The sequence below is a fragment of the Cololabis saira genome, chromosome 24 (assembly GCF_033807715.1).
Source record: "Cololabis saira isolate AMF1-May2022 chromosome 24, fColSai1.1, whole genome shotgun sequence".
NCBI lineage: Eukaryota > Metazoa > Chordata > Actinopteri > Beloniformes > Belonidae > Cololabis > Cololabis saira.
Window position 1 is genome coordinate 9,421,075 of NC_084610.1, and position 25,298 is coordinate 9,446,372.

A 25,298-nucleotide genomic window follows, 5' to 3' on the forward strand; every position below is an offset into this window, starting at 1 on the left:
GGTCTCCAAAAAACACCGGCCAATTAATGCCATTCATCAGCAATGGTGCCACAAATATTAAGTGGTGCTTGACGTGGGCATCAGGCATTCAATTCTTAAATAAAAAAATAAAAAATCTAAAGTATTTAAATATTTGTTTTAACATCAGGGCTGTTGAAAGCATTTCAGTAATTACCACAATTCAATATAACCTGTTTTATTCATTTTAACCTATGTCTGTTTGTTTTTAATTATTTATCCTGCTTTTAATCTTATTTACCTTCAATGATTTTCTTTAAAATACTTTGAATCGTCTTGTACATACAAATAAACTTGCCTTGAACTTGTTTGACCATCTTCATCCACTGGACACGTCACTGAACAGAACCTGACCCATCTGAAACTACTTCTAGAGTCTACAGTACATCCGAGTAATGTACCGCCATACTTACAGATTTTCCAACTGAGTATTGTAAATGATACGGTTGCCTCCTGCCTAATCCACATCTATTTGGAATCTAAACCAGAGTTTGACATCACAGTTACATTTTGAAGGTCATCAACAAACGTTGCAGATCAGGGCGACTCAGAGTTTGACCTGTGGTTTTGTCACTTTGAGAGCACTCTCTAGCATAATAGGCTAATTGTGGCTCACACGTGCCCAAGATTTGCAGCCTGTTCGATTTGAAGCGTTGCTGAACTTAATTGTGGGTTTCATGGATCGCAGTGATAGTGTTGTTTAAAAGTTGAGGAATTTAACTTTCACATTTCAAAGCACTCTCATATCTGTGAAGTGAGCAGGAAGACATTTGATTGGTTGTTTTTGGTATGAAGAAGGTTAGTAAAGAGCACCACCCATCCAGTGTTGGGAGGCCACAGTAAGGTATATTAGCAGTGGAGCCACACAGTTATCCTACTGTGACCTATCTTGTTTAGTTTAAAGTTGTCCAGTAAGGAAATGTATTACATTCTTGTGTCATGGCATTTGTGGAATATAGGCTCAATTTATTACAACTTCAAGATGGACCCAATGTCCAAGACAACACACCAGAGACAAAAGCATGAGAGACACATGCATGCCATGACCAAGATGAGCTAAAACAGCTAACTTGTATTAGCTGAACTAAGGTGGCGGTCTTTCCATCAGCTTGAAGCCCTGCTTGTTCCACCCATTTACAACATGGTGCCTTGCTGTATGATGAGAAGAGGCTTCAGAAACACTCAGATCTATTAGAGGCATCATGGGGGCTTGTATATAGTCTACATCAGTGATGTGCTGCTGTGATGCCTCTGCTGCATAGAGTACTACATAAAGCTCAACTGTTAAGCTGTTCTTGACAACTCTGTTGCTTGTGATTGTAAACATAATATGTAAACTGCAAACCAGCAGATATAAATATGACAAAAGCCACAAAATGGTCATTGAAGTCTGAGGAGAATTATTTGTGTCTCTTTGAAAATGCTGCAAAAGCTGTTGACCTCAAAAGCAAAAAGCTTCACATTTAAAGATTAGAAAATGCACCATGGGACAAAAAGTCATACTTTTTAGTGCACTGACATCAAAAAGAGCCATAAATGAATCAAACATCTATTCTGTCTGGGCAGAATGCGCGCGTGCACACCTGTGTGCAGTTGTGCAGCTTCACCAGGAAGTTGGTGTCCGGGTGAAAACGGTTTGACCCGTGTTAGCCGGGGCAAGACACAGGGCACAGAGCCATTAGCTGCACTGCTTAGGCTGTCCATCAGCACAGCGTGTGCACTCGTGTATGTGCTACATAAAGAACAAAAGAAAAGCAGACTAAATGAACAGCTTGGCTTTTGTACAAAGCCTCATTATATCTCGGCTACATTATTTCTGCAGCTCCAATAAATCATCTTTGCTGTCATAAATAATTACAAAGAAAGGTTCATATTTGATTAGCTTGTTTCAAGTAGAAATTTCCTAAATATATCCTGAGTAGACATACGGCTGGTGATATTACAAGAAATAGTTTGTAAAAGCTGAGATAGCCACGGATAAAACTTCTAAGCCTTATGCATATATATTCAGTAAAGGTTCTGGCATGTATCTGGGTTCATTACTCTGATAAATTAGATTTTGAAAACGATCCATAGGGCCTCCACATCCAAGGGCACCAACCGCTTATCAAACTTCTTTGCATGCAGTTGGTTAGTGCCGCGACCAATCAGAGCAATAAACAAGGTGATGTATTCAGAGCGACAGAAAAAAAAAAAGAGTCAGGGTGGTGTGTTGTGTATTAGAGTAAATCAAACTTTTGCAGCAACCTGTCAGCAAAAGGAATGATTTGAGTGTTTGAATGTCCATCCATCCATCCATCCATCGTCCGCCGCTTATCCGTTCCCGGGTCGCGGGGGCAGCAGCCTCAGCAGGGATGCCCAGACTTCCCTCACCCCAGACACTTCCTCCAGCTCCTCCGAGGGGAGTCCGAGGCGTTCCCAGGCCAGCCGAGAGACATATGGCACTTTTGCACTAGGACTTACTCGGCCTGACTCGGCTCGTCACGCCTTTACCCGCCTCTACCCGTTTGTTTTTCCACAGCCAGATGAGAAGTGGGGGGGGTGGGGTGAAGCTGCTGTGACGAACTCGATTGCGCAACCGCTTTGTTCATGTCGGCGCTGATCAGAAATCAGCTGGAGCCGCGAGCGGCTGAGAGTAAAACAGCCCGTTTACATCCCTTTTTTAATTCTCTCGTCAGTCACCAGGTTTATGAACATCTGCACCTCAGAGTTGGATCACCAAACAGACGTTTTGCGCTTTATAATAAAATCGCCGCGAGCCGCGGGTCGCTCTCGCTCTGACTCCCGCTTCCTGATTCAAACGTCTGACGGCCCCGCCCCCCGACCAATCAGAGGCGCGGAGGGTGGTGACGGCCCCGCCCCCCGACCAATCACTGGCGCGGAGGGTGGTGACGTCGGAAATAGTCCCTGCTCAGCCCCGTATAGAACCTCGCTGAAATGGTTACAGAAAAAAGTATCGGCTTGGAGCGGCTCTACCCGTCTCAGCCCTAGTGCAAACGGGCAAAACGGGTAGAACCGAGCTGAGGTGATACTAGTGCAAAAGGGGCATTAGATTCAGATTCAGATTCAGATTCAGCTTTATTTGTCCTTTGCAAGGAAACTTGTTTTCACCCCCGTACGCCACACACAACCTCAAGATACATAAATACATACATTACATCACCCACCCATACACATTAAACAGGAACACACATTTAGCGACGCAATCTATTTAGTTCTGTTATAGCAGAGGGGACGAAGCTTCGGCTGAACTTGACCCTCTTCCAGGTCAGGGACCTGTACCGGCGGCCAGATGGAAGCAGCACAAAGTACGGGTTTAGGGGGTGACTGGGGTCCTGGGTGATGGTGAGTGCTCTGCGTGTTATGGCTATGGTGTTGAGGTCAGAGAGGATGGGGGTGGGGAGGCCAATGATTTTGGCAGCTCTGTGAGTGATTTGTGTCAGTCTTTTTGTGTTGGGGGATGACAACATGTTGAAGAAACAGGAGGAGCAGTAGAGGAGGATGGGCTGAATTATGCTCTTGTACAGTAACAGTAGGAGGTGGGGGGCCACTGAGAGGGCTCTCAGTTTTCTGATGGCAGAAAGTCTTTGTTGGCTGCGTTTATGGATGTCGTGGATGTGTGATTCAAAGGTGAGTTTATTGTCTATAATGAATCCCAGGTATCTGAAGGTATCTATCACCTCTACGGCTTCTCCGTTGATGCTGATGGGGTTGTGGGTGGGGAGGGGGGTTGACTTGCTTGTGCTTGGGGAGGTGATGACCAGTTCTTTGGTTTTGGACACATTGAGGTGCAGATGGTTGTCAGAGCACCACTGTGTGAGGTGAGAAATGGAGTTCTGGTATTCTGTGAGTGAAGTGTCTAAAAGTCCAACTACGACAGTGTCATCTGAGTATTTGAGATATATGTTTGTGGGTGAGGGGCTGATGCAGTCATTAGTGTAGAGGGTAAACAGGAACGGGCTCAGCACACAGCCCTGTGGGGAACCGGTGTTGGTGATGGCGTATGATGATGTCACGCTGCCCACTCTTGTGGATTGTGGTCTGTTGCTGAGAAAACTGTGAACCCAGTGGATGAGGAGTGATGGGATGTTCAGGTGATGGAGTTTCCTGATCATCAGGTGGCGCTGGACGGTGTTGAAGGCGGAGCTGAAGTCGATGAAGAGAAGTCTGGCGAAATTACCGGGGGTTTCAAGGTGTTGGAGGAGTGAATGAAGGAGGCATGCCACAGCATCCTCTGTTCCCCTCCTCACTTTGTATGCAAACTGGCATGGATCCAAGTGTTGTTCAACAGATGGGAGGATGATGTCAAGAACCAGTTTCTCCAGGCATTTCATCGGAATTGAGGTTAGTGCAACTGGACGGTAGTGGTTGGGCTCTGAGGGGCGGGGTTTCTTGGGCACTGGGATGATGATGGATGTTTTCCACAGGGTAGGTACTGTGGCCGTCCTGTAGGACTCCGAGAAGAGGGAGTGCATGATGGGGGCGAGCTCCGTGGCACACTCCTTCAGCACCCGCCCCTGGATACCGTCTGGCCCTGGGGCTTTGCCAGGTTTACATCGGCCCAGCTGCCGACGTACATCCTCCACCCTAAAAGGAGCTTGATGCACTGGCTCCGAGAGGGGGAGGGTCTCCAGCAGCGCTTCACACTCCTCTGAACAGTCCATGGTGTCGAAACGGGAATAAAAAGTGTTCAATGACTCAGCAAATGTTGTAGGGTCATTTATTGCAGCTGACTTGGGTCGTGGGTCCAGGCCCGTGAGTGTTCTCACCTTCTGGAAAGCTTGCCGGGTGTTCATGGAGCTGAATTCTAGTTCCAGTTTTTCTTTGTAGATTTCATTCTTTATCTGTCGTGTTATGAGTTTAACTGAAACCCAGTCCTGTTGTTGAAATGCCTTCTGCTTTTCCTTAAACCGGTGCTTGATATGTGGTGTAATCCAGGGTTTTGAATTTGGATATTTCTTGAAGACCTTTACTGGAATTGTTGTGGAAATGCAGAATTGAATGTAGTCCGTGATGACAGAGAGCCTTTCATCCAGGCTCCCACCAGAAAAGACGTCCCAGTCTGTGCAGGCCAAGGAGCCCTGCAGCTGTGTGATGCTGTCCTCCGACCATTGGGGGGCGCTGTATGTCTTGGGCTTGAGCCTCTTCAGTTCGGTCCTGTAAACAGGAAGCAGGATGATGACGTTGTGATCACTGTAGCCAAGCGGTGCCTGGCAACGGGAGATGTATGCGTCCGGGATATTCCCATAACACAAGTCCAGTATGTTATTCCTTCTCGTTGGTAAGTCCACGTACTGGTGGAATGAGGGCAAGACTTTGTCCAGTCTGCAGCTGTTAAAATCACCAGTTATGAACACCGGAGCGCTCGGGTACTTCCCCTGCATGTCGCTAGTCGTACCAGCAACTATCTCAGCTGCTTTATTAGCATTAGCGCTAGGTGGAATGTACACACAGCTGATGACAACAGTGGGGAATTCCCGAGCCAGATGAAAGGGACGCAAGGACAGGGTCAACATCTCCACGTCAGGAGTGCAGATCTTGCTGTGTGTCTTGATGTTCTTACACCACCTGTCATTGACGTACATGCAGACCCCTCCACCTCTCCCTTTACCGGATTTCTTCGTGCGGTCAGCCCTGATGATGGTGAAGTTTTCCAGGTCCACCTCAGCGTCTGGTGTCGCCTCGTCCAACCATGTCTCTGTCAGGGCTATGACAGAGGCTTCCTCGTAGGTTCTCTCCACTCGGCATTTGGCATGGAGTACATCCATTTTGTTCCGGAGAGAACGAACATTGGACATGATGATCAAGGGGAGAGGGGGTTTAAACGGCCGCTTTCTCAGCCTAGTCCGGACCCCCCCTCGCTGTCCTCTCTTCCTTGGTCGGATTTCTGTCGGCAGGACGCTGGATGGCTTAATCCCGCAGGGCAGAGAAGAGCGGATTTGAAGCAGAGCTTCCCTGGTGTAGGTGAGTCCATGATTGTCCCAGGACTCTGGGAGTAACGCTCGGCTATTCCTTGTGATAATCCATAGGATGTATAGTACGATCACGGTCGCATTGTGTACTTTCACCCACATAGTGACAGCTTTGACACATAAAAAGAAAAACGTATAACAACCCAACAAAACGCCGACAGATTACTTGAGGTAGACAAACGTACGAGCGGTGTCGTCGCAGCCAGAGCATGCGCCGCCATAGATCAAGTCTCTCCAGCGTGTCCTGGGTCTTCCCCGGGGTCTCCTCCCGGTGGGACATGCCTGGAACACCTCCCTAGGGAGGCGTCCAGGAGGCATCCGATACAGATGCCCAAGCCACCTCAGCTGACTCCTCTCAATGTGGAGGAGCAGCGGCTCAACTCCGAGCTCCTCCCGGGTGACCAAACTCCTCACCCTAAGGGAGCGTCCAGCCACCCTGCGGAGGAAACTCACCTCGGAAACCGCCCCAGCACATGCTGAAGGTCCCGGTCCGATGAAGCCAACAGGACAACGTCATCCGCAAAAAGCAGAGACGAAATCCTGTGGTTCCCAAACCGGATCCCCTCCGGCCTCTGGCTGTGTGTGTTTGAATGTGTTTTATTCAATTTTCAAAGAGTCTTTAACTGTTGATGCCAAAGCCGATTCAAGTGGATGCTCAGCCGCAGCCATCTACGCTGTTTCCATCCAGGTTACAATGTTTAGCCCGCTCAGAGACTCGCTCTACAAGGATAAACTGATTTGATTGGCTCCCATGACTTTGGGGCATCGTTAATAAGCTCCAACAGATGGGAGCTAGACATACCTGCAAAGCAAATGTACATTTTCTTGAGGTATGTCTAGATTTCTAGGCCAGGTCTGTTTTCCAGTTGTATCAAAATAAGGGCTATCAAACTAATACATTCTTTAATCGCGTTTAATTAAACATTTCTTTAGTTGAGATGTGATTAAAATGACAATTTTTAAATTGACTGTTTACCTTAAAAATATATGTTTAGATTCCAATAATACATAACCTGAAAGCCAAGAGAAAGAAAACCGTGGCCCAAAAAGCAAATAATGATGTTAATGATGTCCAGTTTAACATCCTGTTTTAAGCGGTTTCTACTTAACATATTTACAGCCTGATTCAAAACAATCTCTTCAGGTAAATTTATATAAACTAATATTTATTTATTTATTTATTTATTTATCAACCACAGCTAATTTTGAATGATATATGGTGGGCCCTGAGAGCAACATGGCGAAGCACCATACGAGGAAAAAGTTAGTTTTTTTCTTTTGTATTGTATGACAAATGCTTTGTGTATTATATTTTACAGTTGATTGCAGCTGCATCCATTCTTGTTTCTCCAACCCACAGGTTCAGCGGAAGGTTATAATTCTTGTAACCTGCGTGCAAAAATATTGCATTTAAAAAAAAAAAAAGTGGTATCAAACAACATCTCGGCAGCACTAGTCAAAATTCAACTGTGTACCTGTTCATTTGAGTTGAAGATGAACAAACTACGGCTGCAACTAACCAGTGTTTTGGTAGTTGACTAATCTGTCGATTATTTTTACAACTCAACTTGCCAGTATTTATTTTTTGTCATGCCCCCCACAGTTGCATCTGTGACCCACAGCGCACAGATGCAACTTGTCTATAACATTAATGGGGATTTATACTATGCATCGATGCTTAAAAAAAAAAAAGAAGCATCATTGGTATTTTACACCAATTAATTATGTCAACTAATTATTGCAGCACTATTGTGTACTAATACCAGCACCATGCTTCAGTTGATACGATGCCCTTGGGATTGAATACTTACACTTCATTCCACCCAAACACACCTCAATATGACAAATATATAACATATATAAATACAATTATCAGCTGCTAAATTAAGTGGAGCAAAATTCCCACCAGACAATGCAGACTTCAGCTGTTACATCCGACCAGGCAGCTTTGGATGCTCATACACAGCTATATAGTGAGGGTGCATCACTATGTGTGTGTATGAATTTGTGTAAAACAATATACTAATCTCTGGCGTGGAGTGGAGGGATTTGCTGTATAAAGGATAGAGAGAGAAGCATGCTTGTTAGCGATAGCCTGGCTGGAGTTTCCTCTCCACACCCACTTCCCTGATCCACTTATTAGGCCGCCTCCTCCAGTGTGTGTGTGCATGTGTGCGAGTGTGTGTGAGACTATGATCCGTCATTCGCTGTCATCTATAAATGCTTTTCCTGTTTGTGTTATTTGCGGATGCTGTATATTGAATATTGATATCCCTGTATGTTTGGTTGGGTTGTGTGTGTGAATGTGTAGATCCGTGTTTAGGTGTGTGTGTGTGTGTGTGTGTGTGTGTGTGTGTGTGTGTGTGTACAGGGGGATGATCTGTGTTGGCAGCCAGTAGTTATGGACTCAGATTAAACATGGAGAAGGATTCAGTCTGAGGGTATTTACAGATCCTCATTATAGCCTCAGAATCTCAGCGCACACGCACGCACACACACACACACTAATCTTATCACCTATATAGCTTAATCTGTTTACTGTGATTAGACCAAATTTGAACATATTTTCACTTTAACCTGGTTTCCCTGCTAAACTTGACTGAAGATGAAAGTGCAAAATATTTCATTTCAGAAGGTTCAAAAAAAAAAAAGGAGAGAAAAAAAAAAATCACAGAAAGGTAATAAACCAGTGCATGATGGGATACTCGATTGTCCCACACTGCTTCAAACAACAATAACAGCACAACGGCTACGTGATGCTCTTCCCTTCTGGTCTAACGCAGACTCACACATGATGATGATTGAGATAAAAACACTTTTGTATATTTCCAAGTTTCTTTGAAGTCTTTCAGTAGCTAAAAGCTTTAACGAGACGTTACTACTGTAAACTGGACCTAAAAACAGCTCAAAACTATACGACTCATGGGGGAAAAAAGCTTTATGAAAAGGCACATTAGGTTAAGTGGCCAAACCAAACTACTAACAGGTGTTGACACGCTTCAATAGCCATGTTGTAGAGAAAAATACTGTGTTATTGACGAGTGTTTGTTCAGCTCCAACCTGGCAACCTACCAGCTGCAGTTAAATGATTTAGCCTCTGCAGCAACAAAACATTTCTGGGCTTCCAGTGCAACCAGTGGACAGACTGGTTTATATATAAACACAAATGAATCAGGACAGGGTGCACTGTTGTCGGTCCACCGTTCATTATTTAAAAACAGATAAATGAAAGCCAAAAATTGGTATTTGGTGCTTAAGGGAAGAGATTAGCTGAGAGCTCCCTTTTTGTCTTCCTTTCTCTCTCTCTCTCTCCCTCCACATCTGTTTACATGCAACCAGTTACAAGACCATCACATCCCAATCTGTCAATACAACTAACAAAAAAATTGTTGAACTCACTAAATCGCCCCAAAATGCATGCATGTATGTGTGTGTGTAATATATATATATATATATATATATATATATATATATATATATATATATATATATATATATATATATATATATATATATACACACATACATACATACATACACACACACACACACACACACACACACACACACACACACACACACACACACACTGTATGCACCTAAGCTATAAACGCACTGCAATAAAGAGGTTGTATTGTTTTGGAGCAGTATGGATCCAGAAGAACAGGCTAACAATATATCGACGGACGGATAGAGTTGCTGATTTTTCAGGATGACTAGGAGCTAAATACTGCGTAGAGCATATGGGAACAAAGACTCCATGTGACAAATGTAAAACATGGACGTTAAGTGGTCCAAATATCATCGGGAAAGAGCTCATACCACCTCTTGTTGAGACACAAACTTTTCCTTGTTTTTATTTAAAAAGTACACAACTTGGTTGGTTGAGATGAGAGGGGGAAAAACGGGGGGAGGGATATGGCAGGATGAGAAAAAACAGAGGGAGGGAAAAGCAGTGCTGAAACACAACAGGAGCATCCATCCTTTAACCAGTGGGGAGTTATCGCCTAACAACAGAGCTTTTCCAAACGCTTTAAAAAGCACATTTGAAGATGTATTAGTGCATCCCTGGATCCACTCGCTGCCAATAGGGGGCTGCTCGCCGAGCTTTGTGCATATCTGTGTGTGCGCGTGTTTTTTTTTCTCTTTTTTCCATGTAGCTCCCTTCAAATTCCCTTAGCAAGCGTTGCTAAGGTGCTTTAGGGATGGGATTAGCTGGAGGCTCATCACACATTCCGTAACAGAAAAACTATGTTAAGAAAGAGAGCAAGAATTTAAGGAAAAACAAAGTAGAAAAAGAGGAAAGGACAGTGGCATGATGGATAAAATGAAAAAAGGACAGATGTGAAGCAAGAACGAGTAAAAGAGGTGTAAAAACATGTAATTGGGCAACAAAGGAAGCAAAAAAAGTGATGTTAAAGAAAAGAAGAGGTACAAAACAAAAGGTGACAGATTGACTTAAAAAGAAAAGTAATAAAACTTGTTGGAAAAAGACAAGGAGGGATAAAGATGGAGAGAAGGAGGCTGCTGAGGATGAGGAGAGTAGGATGAAAGAAAGAAGGAAGAGGAGTGAAGTGAGGGAGGAAGCTTGCCGGCTGTTGCATCAGCCTGATAACCGAAGGCAATATGTGGAGAATAATATGCATAATGAATCGTGGAGGCAGCTGTGGAAATGTGTCCAGGAAGCCACCTTGTCTCCTCCACTGCAACATTTGAAGCCCATCAGAGCAGCAGTCTGGCAGTTCTGGCATCCGGCATCACATGACAGAGATGTTAAGACGTTAAACTGCTAATCGATGAGTTCCCGCTTTATTTTTGGAGAGATGTTAATAAACTACACTTCCCAGAAATCACAGCTCCCATCTTTGTTCTGATTACTGCCAACCAGCAAAGCCTCCAAATTACACAACAAAATGCTATTAATTTGTTTATTTGTCATAGTTAACACCTTACAACCCCCACAAAAGTTCTTCCACTTCCAGTTATACTTTTATACACTACCATTTTTGCAGTTGTCATCTGGAGGAATGCATGTAAACAGCGACGACAACACCACAGTTTTAATTTGACGACGATTTTAAAAAAAAGTTGAGTTTCTCATAGTTTGAACACATACACCTGAACATATTTACCACATGTGTCTTCAAGGCCAAGTATTTAAATGTCATGGATGTCGTAACTTTGAAGCAGTTCACAATTTCTTTGAGAACTTTTGATCACTGCTGTCTGAACTTTGACAACTGGAGTAATTGCGTCATTGGGGTTTTCACTTCCGTTTTTATGAAATCGTATCCGTAAACAACACTAAAGGAATAGAGGGTCTGCATTGACGTCACATTTCCACTGGTCCACGGCCCCTTAGTCGCACTGAGTGGCAATAACAGCTGCAACTAGTGGAGAAGACGGGATAACAGCCGATTATGGGCTTAAATTAAAGGCAGTTGGACTTGACAGTGACCCGTACAGTTACCTGAAGAACCAGTGGTCCATGGATATTAATATTTGGCCACGAATCAAGTTTCCTGATATTTATATGTACCGTACTTAATTTCTACACCAGGGAAATACACAAAGCAAAGCTTGAAGGCATACAAAAGTCTAGACGCTTGGTCCTACTTCAAGCCAAGATTTGTTGTAGAAATTAAAGTGATGAGAACACCGAACTTTATGATTTGACCGTTTAACGTTAGCTACCCAAAAATCCAACATTACCCGATATTAAATGGGAACCGCAAATCCACGTTTCGGTGCCTGGAATCCAGTTGTTTCTGTGAATTGCAGCGATCCATTTGTCTCTCTTAAGCTTATTTTTCGGCAGTCTTTAAAACGATAACTCCGATTTCTTGCTAAATCTATGAGTACAGTTGATCGCACAACAGCTCTTTCCCATTTTAGATGTTTTCAAGTGCTCAAACTGAAAGTCTACGCTGCCACTCAGTCTTTCTGACACTCAGTCTTTCTGACACTCAGTAGGCGTAACCCGCTGTGAAGTCGCATCTGTGACGTCATGCACATTCCCTCTATATAAACACATTCATAAAGCCATTTTATTTAAGATAATATATAGAATCAGAAGATGATGAATTTCCCATCACCTTTAAGGACCAAGATATAAGCAGAAGGCTAATTGCCAATTATAGCGCCCTCTATCGGCCAACTGGTCTCAACATTCTTCTTAAATGAGCCTATGGCCAGTCATGGACAACTGTTGTTCACGTTTTCAAATATTGGCCTCTGAAATGTGCCTGGCTGTTAAGTTGTCACTTTTAAAATGTCAGCAAATTGATACTTTTGAGGCCGACTCCAAGCGAAGCTGTGTCTACTTTCAGCAAATTTGTTTATTAACTTTGGAGTAATTCATCACATAACCCTGACGAATGAGAACATTTCTCCAGATACGAGCGGAAATCTTATTATAGCTACCAAGAGCTCAGTGAAGGCAAGTAAAATTGTCAGAGGTGTTTCAGGTTGCCTGGTTTGGCATCTCGATCTTACTGATTCATGTTATCTGAAATCTTCATTCTTTCTGAACCACAGGCATCAATAATAATAAAAAAAAGAAAAGGGAAGAAAGAAACGGAAGCTATATTAATCTTGGCCCGTTGCTGCACGAGTCCTTTGCATCGTGCCGAGCAGCTGTCACACACGCCTACTGTGCGATACCCTAATGTACATGTCAAGTCTCATGTTTTACCCGTAAGACTCACATTTCAGAGTCTCTGATCACCATCTGTGATAGTAAAATGACACAATTCAAAGAAATAAAGTGTACCTGCACCTTCTGGAGGAGAGGAGGATGCTGTTTGGAGAAGCTTTTTGTTTCTGTATTCATTGTTGGTTTCTTTTAACCAAAGATGTCTTATAATATTAAATGCAGCCATGATGCATCGCTATGGCTGCATATAAACACAGGGTTGCAGGCCAAGAAGGAACTAAATCGAACCTTCTCGTCAGACCTAAATGAGAAAGTTGAATTTGAATTTATAAAAGAAAAATGTCTAAAATACTGGCCATGTTTAATAAATAAATAAGCAGAAAATACCATCTTCTATTTTCTGCTACTGCCCGTAATGCTTGGACTTTGGTAATGCTCCACTTACAGTAGCATCCTTGTGACGCACCATCTAATGTAGTTACAATCATAACAAGGGCTGTAGAAAAAAGTAATAACTGCTTTTAAGTCCAATTATACTTCTGCTATTCAACAACATTGACTCAGGCACATTTTTAAAACCTGAATGTTGTCACAGATAAAGTTGGTGGAGCGACAGAAAACCTGCCTTCATCCTTACACTAAGTATAATTTAAGGTGCATGTGAAGCAGAGGGACGGGCATATTCCTGCCACGTAGGTGTGGTCCGCTAGATCTCCTGTTACCTGGATCTCCAATGCAACATGAGCTTCCCCTGTTGGGACAAATTGACACAGTGAAGTGAGGTGACAGGCAGCCAGATTTCCCTCTCTGTTTATCTCCATCTCTCAGTTTGTCTTCACCTATCACTTTCTCTCTGCCTTGTTGTGATACTTAGACACTTTAAAGGTGGATAATCTTGGTAATATTCCTCCTGGGGAGCTGTTTTAAAAGTTATTTTGTACCGTATCATTCAAATGATGCTTAAAAGGCAGGAAAAATAAAATATTGGGATGTTTACATGGATAGAAACTACAGTATAAACAGATTAAGACAATACTTTGAACTGTAAACTACTATTTAAACAGCATCATTAATCCAAACAAGGATTAAGTAAATAAAAATGGCATTAAAGCATGGAGAGCTCTGATTACTGAAGTAAAGCTGTCTAGACATGTTCCGCGTCTTCACTGCTGTGTTTATAGCAGCTGGCCAACACGAGGATGGAGTCGGCCACTTGACTTCACTCCAACACTGGATTCCACAGGGAGTTTTCTCTTTAGTGTCCAAGCTTTGTAGCATCCACATCTGAGGTGGAGCAAATGCAGCGTAATGTGAAGTTGGAAGGAGATGAAAGTATGAAAGCTTGCTTGATCATTTCATGCTGATGTGGATCTGTGATGTCACATCCCTGCAGATCGGACCGGCTCACTGAATAAGCCCATACACCCAAATAAAAAAGCTTTATAGGTCATAATATGTCTCCTTTCGCTCAAATTGTTTGACACGGAGTGGCCTACACATGTGGAAGACAACAAGTGTCCATTGGCACATACTACGCATTTGAAATTTCCTTTTTTTAAAAGGAAAAAAAATAAAACATTTGTTATACGAACTTCTGTCGTCTTTATTTTACTGTACATTCTGGAGAGAACCCCAGATATAAAAAGGTACAGAGATACAAGCAAGGTGCCATTAATGGAACTATGCACTTAAACATGTAAAAAAGATGAACTTTCTGAAAGCAAGTTGCATAAACACTTATTTGAATCAATAATTAAATTATTGCTATGCATGTAAACGTAGGCTATGTTGTTCAATTATTTTCCCCCAATCCATCCATCCATCCATCCGTCCATCCATCTAAGGTTTCCATGATCTCATTATGTGCCTATGAGAAGGGCCAGGTAATGCAATCTGGCATGGCATGACTTTGTGCATGTGTGTGTGTGTGTGTGAGTGTGTGTGTGTGTGTGTGTTGATTACCTGAACAGCAGTCAACAGAGTCTATATTTCACCCACTTATCTTGTCTAGAAATAATCATCTAATCAGATGTGTACAGTTCACACACACACACACACACAAACACACACACACACACACACACACAGACCACAGGAATGCGAGTGCAGCCTCTGCATACACGCTGCAGGGAAACAGTGCAAGCAGATTCAGATGCAAGTACGTCTTGTGTTTACCCACATTCATCTCTGATGGCTGATGATGATGATTCTTAATACTGTTAAAAACAGAAAAATAAGAAGAGAAGATTTGAAATCTACCTTTAACTCAAAGTTACACACTGAAAAAAGAAGAAAAAAAACCCCAACAAGGAGCCATCACACTGTCGAGCCCAAGTCTTGGCAAAAGTCAGACTTTTCTTCTCGAGTTTAAAAAAGCTGAACTGCACCCGAGCTAAGCCGCCACTAATCTCTTTAAAAAAAAAAACACACACACATCCTCAGAGCCCACCCCTTCACTTCCATTTTTGCAGTTTGGCTTCTCCTGAAAAGAAGTTCAAAAGTGTGTCTACAGATGTTCTCTTTCAATAACATGGTTGAGACGACTGAATGAGAAAGTTTCCCTAAACCCTTGAAGTAGCAAACATTCCAGTTAAACGTGAGCATTCAAACGTGTGTTGGGGTTTCCTCCTTTAGATTAAAAGGACGGTCAAAACTGATGCCAGATCAGAAGCATCACTTCGGTGGCTGTGTACAAGGTCCGCCAAAAATGTGTCCTGGTAGGACTTGGAGGTTCTGGCAGAGACATGTAAACCTCCCCTACGAGTGTTGGGGAAATTGATCCAGATATTGATATAATCAAAACCAACATTGATGTTGATATTGATTGATATCAGTGTAACAATATTGAAACCTTAGTTACAGTTTCTCTCTTTTTTGCACTTAAGATGCTATCAGTGCCTGCTGCTGTTCTCAGTTGTAGCCAGCAGAGCACCACCCTTTGTAAACAACAATAACAATGGACGGAGCACTCGGTCACATGATCACGGTTTTCCTTGTACGGGGTGGAGCCATGTTGCTGAGCAAGCTCACAGGAAAACGCCCACCGCATGTCAATCAAAGTTAACTTTGCTCCCAGCACATTCAGCCGAATCCCGTCAAACTATCTACAGAGCTGCCCTCAGACATTTCCAGCAGGAAATACCTTTTAACATTTTGACTTGACGGCATAATCCAAAAATTGGCCGTTGCATTTAGATGACGCTACGGTTAATAGGTGGGTGCTTCTCAAAGTGCGGTAGCATGACGATTATGGATGAGGAAGTGATAACGGACAGCCATTGGCTGAGCCAAACGCCAATCAATCAAAGTTCTCCCGGCATGGTAAACAAACCCACAAAAAACCTGCTGTGCACTCCAAAGAATTTACATGGAATGTGTCCGAAATTCCATACTTCCACCCTAATGAGTAGCAAAAACAATATGTGAGATTTTTTAGTGCATCCCAAACATTAGTACGTACATAATAGTGTGCGCTATCCATACTCATTCCGGAGAAATGTATTAGTATGGATTGATGGACACTAGCTAAGCAGAAACTTCCCACAAATGCAGTGGTGTTTGGTTGCTACAGTACGTGCTGCGCAGATACTTAGCAACCAACAAAAATGGAGGATAACATCCGTTACCAAGCAAAGCTGCAGCAGCACCACCATCATGCTACAATTCAAATGTGAGGATGTAGGTGGGATTTCGCTTTGGTTTCCATAAGATATTAACCAGATGAGTTCATCATTTATCACATTATTGTGTGTATCTGTCCCGACGTCTGTTAAGCCTTCTTCTTCTGTTTCTCGTTAGAAGTTACATACTACTGTTATTTACTCAAAAGTTTGCCGAACTTAAGTATACCTTTTGAGTATATACTGTTTAGTATGGCATTTTGGACGCACCGATTGACAAATTAAATTAAAATTATTTTGGCAACACCTTCCACGAAAGTGTATTATGTTAGTTAAAGGCAAAAATGTTACGGTCGGTCATCTAACTTTATGAACTTGTTTTACATCAACACAATGTGAATTGACCCAACTACATAAATTACTTATGATCAACAAGAGATATTTAAGCTTATCCAACCTAATTCAGTTCTGTTATGGACATTAATAATATATTGACAGGCTACATATTTTAAATTCGTCCTTTAAACATGTATCTTATTTGAAGTAAAATAATTAATTTAAGTTCAATTTATTAAAATAGGTTTTCATCTGATTTATTTTATACTAATTAGTCTGACTTAATTCTAGTTTGTCAATTCATTAATTTTTGGTATTTCCTTTATTCACCAATATTAATTTAACATTTTGTCACCACTGGGTCCAAAATACGACCCCACAACTACTGTAACCCTAGACATTCGGGTGCAGCATGGTTCAACACCAACAGTTGTAAACTGCCTTTATGCAGTCCAACAATACAACAGGCTTGCAGCTCTCTCTTTTTTTGTAACAGCATAATAGCGGAGCAGATAAGTCACATAATCGTGCATTTGGTGATACAAGCATGAAAATTGGCATGTGCAGTCTCCATGGGTCACTTGACAAGAAAATTGGTCGGGCCACTTGAAATTTCAAGTTGGCGGCCATTTTCCAAGATGGCCGCCACCTTGGTTGATCAATTAAGTGATGTAATTGTTTGGTTGGTGATATAGGCATGACAATTGGCATGAGCAGTCTCCATGGGTCACTTGACAAGAAAATTGTCCGGGCCACCTGAAATTTCAGGTTGGCGGCCAATATTTCAAGATGGCCGCCACCTCGGTCGATCAATTAAGTGATGTAATTGTTTGGTTGGTGATATAGGCATGAAAATTGGCATGAGCAGTCTCCATGAGTCACTTATCAATAAAATGCTACCAGCCACTTGATGGCAGCCATTTTTCAAGATGGCCACCACCTTAGTGGAGCAGTTAAGTGATGTAAAGTTGGTTATACAAGCATGAGAATTGGCATGAGCGGTCTCATTGTTCCCCTGACAAGAAACTGCTCACAGCCAATTGGGATTTCAAGATGGCGGACATTTTTTTCAAGATGGCCGCCACCTTATTGGAGCATTTAGGCAAATACAAGCATGGAAACTGCCGTGAGCCGCCACTGGATCCTCAAAAGATCAATTTTCCCATATACATTTGTTTTTTCAGTAAAGAGGACTTAGAGTCATTATTTTTTAAGTTTTGGATGATGCCAAAACAATTTTATCCCATGAAAAAAACCTCTAACACTGAGGCATAAAAGTACATTTGTGTTGATTTGGTGATTACGGGTAAATTAGAATAGAGATTAGACAATTGCAAAACTAAGTGCAAAGATGGTGCAGCAACCCATAGGCACTCGAGAGACCGTGAAACTCCATTTGCTGTTTACATTGGAATGGCGGTGTATGCTAAAACATGAAAGCGACAACTCATTGACCTACTTCATGAGAATGGGATATGCATCTCCTATGACAGGGTGTTGGAGGTTTCCGCACTGCTAGGAGAATCTGTGGTGAACCAGTATGTGGTAGATGGGGTTGTCTGCCCACCGATTCTGAGAAAGGGACTCTTCACCACATCTGCTATGGACAACATTGACCATAATCCCACAGCAACAAAGGCCCATACATCCTTTCATGGTACAAGTATTTCCATGTTCCAACATCCAGGTCTTAACAATGAGGGTGAGATAAGGCCACCACTCCAACTTTCAGATGACATATCAAGCAAAGTTCCTGAAATTCCTGAATCCTTCTCGAACATCCAACCAGCTTTCTTCAGAAAGAAAAACCCAGAGCCCCATCCTGTAGCCAACCTACCTTTACCAGACCTCACTGTATTCAACAGAAACTTGGCACCCGAGTTTGACTGGCTGGAGAATGTTAGCCTAACCCAAGCAGTCGATGCTTCTGCCAATATAACATGGTCAGCCCACCATGCATCCCAACGGAGGAGCCTGGATTTTAAAGTCAGCATTACATCACTGCTTAACCTCCTCTGAGACCAAGCCCACTCTGTTGCAACAGTAAAGCATGTCATGGACAAAGTTAGTGATACAGTGGCATTCCTGAATCCAAGACAAACGCCTGTCATAACTGCTGACCAGCCACTCTATGCTCTTGCAAAACAGAACCCTCTGCAGTGGATGACAGCGACCTGCAAGTTTTGGAGAGATTTGTTGTGCTAATGTATGAAAGATCCAGCGATGTCACAACTGTGAATGAGGTGAGGCTTGATCTCTTTGCCAGAGAGCCAAGACCATATGACCTGATCCCACCAGCTCAAGCAGCACTCAAAGAGCATGCCAAACGTGCATCTTATGTCAGTCAGAGCTGCTGTTGCCTCTAGATCTGCCCATATTGCCATTCAGTAAATAATTGTTCAATTATTTTTTGGAGCGCTATCCATTCAGCACCAAAGCTGGCCATTTTAATAATCTTCCTTTTTGTTTCTCCATTCCTTAGTATTTATTTGACAACGTTACTGTCTGTTCATTTAGGTAAAAAAAATAAAAAATAAAAAACCAAAAAAAAAAACCTCCCTTGTGACTGTTACCTTGTCGTGGTAAGGGACCTTGTGCACTTCACTGAACCCTGAGAGCTATGCCGTTAGGAGGCAACTCCTGGCAGGTTTTACCAAATCGGACAGGTCAAGGGTGAGGAGTTAGACAAAATACAGTAAAAAATCCACTCTTGGCCTTTTTAGGACTTCAAATTAACATGGGAAAATATATTATTTAAAAATCCAGGTGGCAATCTCAAAGAATGGCTGCCATCTTGAAATTTCAAATGGCTGTGAGCAGTTTCTGGTCAAGTGACCCATGGAGACTGCTCATGCCAATTTTCATGTCTATATTACCAACCAAACAATTACATCACTTAATTGATCAACCAAGGTGGCGGCCATCTTGAAAAATGGCCGCCAACTTGAAATTTCAAGTGGCCCGACCAATTTTCTTGTCAAGTGACCCATGGAGACTGCCCATGCCAATTTTCATGTCTATATCACCAACCAAACAATTACATCACTTAATTGATCAACCAAGGTGGCGGCCATCTTGAAAAATGGCCGCCAGCTTGAAATTTCAAGTGGCCCGACCAATTTTCTTGTCAAGTGACCCATGGAGACTGCCCATGCCAATTTTCATGTCTATATCACCAACCAAACAATTACATCACTTAATTGATCAACCAAGGTGGTGGCCATCTTGAAAAATGGCCGCCAGCTTGAAATTTCAAGTGGCCCGACCAATTTTCTTGTCAAGTGACCCATGGAGACTGCACATGCCAATTTTCACGCTTGTATCACCAAATGCACGATTCTGCCTAAAATCCACTCTTAGCCGCTCCACTATAATAGCCTAACCATACACACGTAACACGTGCTGCTGTCAACTTTTACATAACACTGTAAAAAGGTAAAACAACAGAAAGAATATGTTCATCATATTTTTTTTTGATATCTTGGCCTGTTTACCAAAAGAATTAGATATTTCCTCAAATATGTAAAGGTGTCTGAAAAGAAAAGCAACAAAAAGAAAGTTTACAAATAATTCCAACAAGCATCAAGAGTTAAAAATGTGAGAGCTGATTAGTTTTGCACCTGGACTTTTTTCCACATAGTAACCACAACAACAGAGAAGCTTATTGTACAGTAGATCGCAGAAGTACCTAATGTGGTTTTCATGCTAAATTTCAACCCAAAATGTTCACAAAGTATTATACAACAACAACAGCAATAATAATAATTTTACTCAGAGTGAAACATGCTCAAGAGAGACTTCACGTGTAGTTTAGATTCAAACAGAAACCCTTTGAGTTTTCCCTTGAAAAGCTGTTTAATACAAATGTTTTGATATTGTAGTTTGTGCAACTTAACTTCTCCATATCCAGTGTAATAAAGTAAACAGAGCAAATTAGTATGCCCCCGTCCTCGTAAACAGCAAAGAATTCATTTGACTTTATTTGTAATCAAGTTAAAGAGTATTTGTCCCGTGCTCAGTTGGCAGGTACCTATGATATTAAAAATCCCATAGTTAACGGTAAACTACGACAGCGAGAGAACTGAAAAATAGATCAATTGAGCCGATGGGAGGAAAAAAAAGTGATGAAAAGAAAAAGAGATGCAAGGTGGGAGGCTGATCGACTGTAGCTTTGACCTCTGCTCACACGAAACTCCCTCCACCACGAGAAAAGTATTTAAAAAAAAAAAAAAAAAGCCAGCCTCTGAGCCGTCGAGAGCCAGCACATTTTACTGCTGTATATCAATCGCCCCCCGACTCCCAGCCCCTCTTAGCCACCAATCTCACACGGCTGGACATCCGATAAGTTGCAGTCGAGGACTAAAAGCCCCTGCAGGGTGGGTGACAAAAGGACTCCCACAGTCCTGGAAGGAAAGTGCTCTCTCTCTTCTCACACTTTCTTCTTCCTTCACTGCTGGAGGACATTATGGAAGTCATTATTCTGGCCCTCCAAGTCGCCACAGTAGCTTTGGAGGTTTGACCTGGTCATGTGTGTTGTGTTTGTGAGTGTGTGCGTATTTATACGCCCGGCAGGACGTCGTCCAGCCACACAAAGTGTGAGATGAGGAGAATTAAGAGTCATTTTTCCTCAGGCTCTTGACCTTTTCTCCCCAGCGATGAAAAATATCACAGTTTACATTTTTAATAAGCAGATTTTCATGTTTTCATGCACACACGGGTAACTTAAGAGTTTCAAAAATCACTCTAATAATACTGATTAAGAAGTCTGAGTCCACCACTAACATGGATTTATTCTAAAGAGCCATGAAGCAGTAGTTGTTTATGATGGAAAGTCTTTTTCCCCTCCTTCTCCCAACTGTAGATGCAGACACTTCTCTTGCCATCACCACTGCAGCCTACCATGACCAATGACTAAGCAAAATCATTTTTCGGACACATTTTAAAACCATAGAAACACAGTGACCAAAGAAAGGCGTGACTGAGCACCAACTCCTCTGACAAGATGGCTTGTGGATTTCTAGAGGTCTTTAGCAGCTGTTTCCATTTTTCATAAACATGTTTACCTGCCTATAAACTAAACGGACCTTGTTTGGAGTAAATCTGTCAAATCCTCAGTGCTAGCTGTTAAAACCACACAACAAACAAAGCATTGTGTGTGAAGACCTACAGTACATTTACCATTCAGATCATTTTGCTGAAGCATCTTTTTAGGTCCATTCCTCGTCCTCCAAGACTGAGCTCATTTTTCATTAGTCAAATGTACAGGTTAGAGGACTTCTACTACTGTTTTGCATAGTCTATAAAAAGAAAAATGGTAATGCATGGCAAAAGGATGATATTCTGCATAATTTAATGACCCTGTTTCATGTTTTCAGGGTGTCCTCTTATTAGCAGCCAGGCTTTGTTCAGGCCACACTTAGGCTTCAAAGACTGCCGTGTTGTGCTGGAACCGTCAATGGTTTTCATTTAGAGGTTTTCTAATCTAGTTGACTACTTAAAGTGCTTAGCAGTACGAGCCGCATCCACACACACTTTTTCATGATATATTCACTGAGCATAATCCAACAACATCACAAGCACACAAATTAATTAGAACAGTGGCTTCCAACATGGGAGTGCAAAAACTTTCATTAGATTTAAGCTCTCAGTTACATTTGAAAATGTACTAAAAGTCTGTTTGAGAGTTTTCTACAAAAGACTCTCAAGCAGATTCAGGTTCCTGGACCACAACAACATGTGGTGCACAGATGCTCTTCATGCAGAAACTTGACTCCACAGTTGGAAAGACGTCAGGTAGAGTCACAACAGTTTGTAGACACATGTCTACAGACTGATTTACGCAGCATATGAGTGAATGTCAAGAGTTTCTCTTGTACAGGGTCTCTTATCTTGACACTGCTTTTATTTTAACACCAGCCTTATCTGGAGACAGGTGCATCTGACCCAACGTTGTGGGATGCCAGTGTCATCTATATGGCAGGGAAACTGCATCTCTGATCAAGGTTGTCCCAGAATGATATTAATCGACAATCCTTTCCTAAAGCTGCTTTAAAACACAGTTTTAAGCCCCAAGTTGAGCTCATTGACTGGTTGGAGGCAAATCAGCAAGTAGCTGGCACTCTTTCTTCTTTTTGGATCAACAACTGAAGAAAGATGCTTGCCGGTGTGCTGTCAACCTTTCACTGACGTACAACAGATATGTAGCAACATAAATAACTTCAGCTATCAGGTGACTGCACATTTGAGCTACAGTCAGCGAGAAAATCTCCTCCCTCAGTCCATTTTAAATAAACAAATACTGCATCAGAAACAGTTACACTTCATTCCCTGTGTCATTTCCTGCATGTATTGTTGACAAATCGTGGTTTGGAAACCAGTTAGGTGACTGAGCTTCCGTCAAATCACGACAAACTTTCTTATAAATTCACCTTTATGAGACCATAAGTCTTGTGGTGTGAACAGCACAGAAACCATTACTGAAAGCTGTGTTTTGTGAAAGTAGTGTAACAGGCTAAACAACATTTGATTGTAAACTCAAACAGCTTTCTATTTTTCCATGATCTAGTAAACATAGACTGAAACTTCATTCAAAAGCAACAATCCCAAATTAAAATTTTCTGATGAAGCCAGTGAATTGGAAGAAAAACAACAAAAGCATCTTAACTATAACAAGACTTTTTAAAAATGAATGCCATCATTACCACTGGTTTTAATATCATTGATGTAGTTGTCTTGTTAAAAGGTCATCGTGTGAGATTTCTCTCGTTCTTGCATCTGTTACTGTCACAATCACAGGGCACATCTAAAGTCAACTTCCTGGCAATCACAGCTGTTATCAGTTTCTTCTTTTGGCCCTTTGGTTGATTTGGAGCTCTTGAATATTTTTATCTAGTGTCTAGAAAAGGCATTTAGCTTTTAGGCTGAGCAACTGATGGTAAGAGAGAAGCCGGGATAAAAAAATTGAGGACATGGATGGAAGAAGTAGGGGAATCAGGATGGAGACGGTAATCGGAGACACGCAGCAGGAGAGCTGTTTACTGTCACTGAAGGAGGAGGAAAGAGAGATGGGGTGAAATGGACAATGAAAGGGAAAGGTGGAAGATTAGAAGATGAATAGATGATGGCAATGTTCAAGGAAAAGAACAGACTGCACAGCCTATGGAAAGAAAAATGTTCCTTCACTTTTGTACCATCTCTAAATCCCTTCATGAGCTGCAATACCACAATTACAAAGAAGCTTCATGCAACCTTTCAGAAATCAAGTGATTTGGCTTTTGCTTTGACATATTAGTTTAGATTTGACTATGAACCTGACCCAATGTGATAACATTTAATCGATAATCTTTTTCTGGGTTTACAGTCTTTAAGGATGGATACATTCTGAGTGCATGTTGTGCTCATTCAATAGAAGTTTATAAAGCTATTGTTATTCTTTCACAACTGCATTGATTCATTTTTAACTCCCCTGCAGCAGGAAGCAGGCTAATCAAGATGAAATACCTCTTCTCCAAAGTCTCCTTTGGTTAAAAATGATAATTTAACCACTATATTGTGTTTCAAGATCTACCCTGGCTGGTAAAAATATAAAAATCATACATTCATTTAAAAAAAATGGTTATGATACGTTTTTGGGGCTTTTTCTTCACCAAAGTGGTTCAGAAACTGGTTACACGCAGACACACACAGTATTTGCAAAGGTCTTATAGATTTGAAGAAATGCTTCAAAAAGAGTATATCTTTTTTATTATTTTATCTGTTTACAAAATGCAAGTAATATCTAAATCAAACCAGTATTTTATGTGGCTACACTTTGTCTTTAAAACAACATCAACTGTTCTAGGTACACTTTCACAAATTCAGTAAAAATAACGCTATAATTGCTATATGTTTGTTATGTTACAGACCATAGATACTGTCAACCAGTTTCAACAATAATCAGTTTATCAAGAACAAACTAGCACAAATTAGGAGCTAATTGCTAACAGACTTGTTGATAATCGGGAGAAGGTAATTCACTAACAACACAGGCACTGCTTCTTTGTTATACAAAGAGGGAATAAGCATGACAGTGATGAAGCATAACAGTAAGTTATTGAAAATGTGTGACTATTTATTATATATGCTAGCAGTTTGACTTCTGATCATAATACGATCAGGCCTTAATCAAAAATATACTGCTACCTTTTCAAATGTGTCTAAAGACTTCAATCTTCAGCCTCGTGACACTGAAATGAATCGTTGTTCTTAAGGCTTCAGGACCATGGACAGCACATGAATGAGCTTATTATTAACTCATATAAGGCTTTGTTATAAGAGTAAGACAAACATGTCGATATTTGTCAATTAATTTAACTTTTCTATTACAAAAAAAACTTGTTCACCTAATCACCAAAAATTCCTCTCACTGAAACAGTCCGTCTCTCTGACAGACACATGTACGTCCTGAAACTGCTATAAACTTCAACATGACGCTGCTATGATGACAACAAAGGTTGGAAATGGGCAAAATTGGAGACAGGAGGGACAGATGGAGGAAAATAAACAATGCTCTGTCTGATACTGTGTTTTCATGTAATTAACAAATCTTTTATGTCATTGGTGCTACATTTATCATATAGTTGTCAGATAAAGTACAACAAGCTTAGTTTTCGTGGAGTTCTCAGATACAAAGCTGATAATTACATTGCCTTTTGGTTT